This window comes from Belonocnema kinseyi, chromosome 4, assembly GCF_010883055.1.
Source record: "Belonocnema kinseyi isolate 2016_QV_RU_SX_M_011 chromosome 4, B_treatae_v1, whole genome shotgun sequence".
NCBI classification, from domain to species: domain Eukaryota; kingdom Metazoa; phylum Arthropoda; class Insecta; order Hymenoptera; family Cynipidae; genus Belonocnema; species Belonocnema kinseyi.
Window position 1 is genome coordinate 144,270,437 of NC_046660.1, and position 2,130 is coordinate 144,272,566.

General features: G+C 38.9%; 1 protein-coding gene across 13 annotated transcripts in view; it reads left to right on the forward strand.

The window, feature by feature from the left end:
* Positions 1 to 2,130, forward strand: part of LOC117171332 (phosphoribosyl pyrophosphate synthase-associated protein 2) — a 228,065-nt gene that overhangs the window by 160,050 nt on the left and 65,885 nt on the right. The gene's annotated exons all lie outside the window — the stretch shown is intronic.

Sequence of the window (2,130 nt, forward strand, 5' to 3'; positions counted from 1 at the left end):
TTACATTGGCCTGTCTATAGACAAAAGACCCCTGCTGACATAAGTTCACCCAAACTGAGGTCGGTATACAAGCAGAAAAGTAGTCGAAATATCTCAAGAAATCCCGCCTTCTTGAAAAATTGGACAATGAAATACGCGAAGAAAACCAAAATTGGTCGTTCAGTAGGGTCTTCTCACGGGGAACAGAGTATAGTCACCATTACCCTTGGATAGACGGGTGAAATCAGTGACAACGCAAGGTAAAGATTTAATAAGAGTTTATTGAACAACTTACAAGTCGAAGATGGCTTACGAGCCAATACCCTCAAAATCCGAGCCAGGCAATAAACCCAAGATTCTGGAGAACAGCTGGTGGCGGTTAAGGCTTGAAGTTATCTTCGGGGATAAGGTAATGGAGCGTACTAAAGGTAGCCTCAGGACACAAACTTCCTAAGAAGCTCAAAGGAAGATCCTTACTCTTTTCTCAGTCATCCACACATTCCTATTATGTATCATATAATTATATATCACAAATTTAGCTTTATTCATCACATTCTTACTTCCAGTAATGACTCTTTAACTTTTGATGTTCTTTCTAACCTCATTTATACTCGTACGTATGTATCTCCCCATCTATCCTTCCGTCGGTAGTGAATAAAAATCTAAGATACATGAAATCATAAATGTTTTCAATCTTCTCTTTGTTTCTAGCAATTTTGGATACTATTATCTCATCCCTTCTTCCAAGCACGATAATTATTATTATTTTTTTTATCCAGTTTACTGAAATATAGTTGCAAATCATTGAGTGATTCTTCCTTAACAACCTCATAATTTGCAAAAGTCAATCGAAGCACCCTCACTGTTCCATAACCAACACCTTCTTCGTCTAAGAGAGCCATTCTCAGGCATTTGTCTATGGTGTCATTTCAGAACAAATCGTCGTATAGCCGTTGCGACCAATTTAAAAAAAAAGAGAGAAAATAGTTCATGATATATATTGTTTCTGCTTAGAAACAGCACATTAGGAAATGCTCTTTATTAAAGTAAAAATAAAACATAATTTAGAGATATTAAAAAATATTGTAACTTAATAAATTAATAATAATTTTAAGGGAAATAAAAAAATTATAAATAACTCTTAAAGTATGCAAATAATTGAATTTAGTGGAAGGCCTTTTTGGTTAGAGTTGGATTTTTATATTTTTGGAATAGTTTTTGCACGGGGTTGTCCCGGTAAATCATCAGTCACGGACGCATTTTATAATGCAATCAAGTGATCTGATGAGAGCAGTGTGCCCCGTCATATTGGACAAACCCTGGTTTTTACTCTATCATTGACGGACTGGGTTGCAGTTCAAGTAGACGATGGCTGGACATACAGCTTAAGGTGGGTTCCGAACTACCAGAACCTCGGTAAAGGTACATAGAAAAATTTCCAGAGGTACCGACTCAGGTATCGAACCCCTGACCTACTAGGTAGTCTGATAAGTCCCTGAAAAATGAAACACGGAGACGTTTTTTTGGCCAAAGTCGGTTTTATTTTTCAACATACTCTCCTTTTAGATCGATACAGCGAGTCCAACGATTTTCTAACTTTTTGATACCGTCCGAAAAGTACTCGATCGGAAGGTTAGGGAACAAGTAATAGTCGCTGGGGGCCAGGTCTGGTGAATACGGTGGCTGAAGAACCAATTCGAAGCCGATTTCATGCAATTATGCTTGTGCAACTAAGCATGAATGAACAGGCGCATTGTCGTGATGATAAAGCGGTTTTTTCTTCTTCAAATGCGGTCGTTTTTCGGCAATTTCGATTTTCAATCGGTCCAATAATGATGAATAGTATGCTCCGGTTATGGTTTTACCTTTTTCAAGATAGTCCACGAATATTATGCCATATGCATCCCAAAATACGGAAGCCATAACCTTTCCGACCCATTGTTGCGTTTTTGGATGCTTCGGAGCGTTTTGGCCCGGTGGAACCCACTGTTTTGCCTGTTGCGTTGACTCAGGAGTGTAGTAGTGGATCCAGGTTTCATCTATGGCTAGGAATCGGCGCAAAAACTCGGTCGGCTTACGCGAAAATAATGCCAAATTCTGCTGGGAAGTTGTCACACGAATTCGTTTTTGGTCCACTGTGAGCAAATGCGG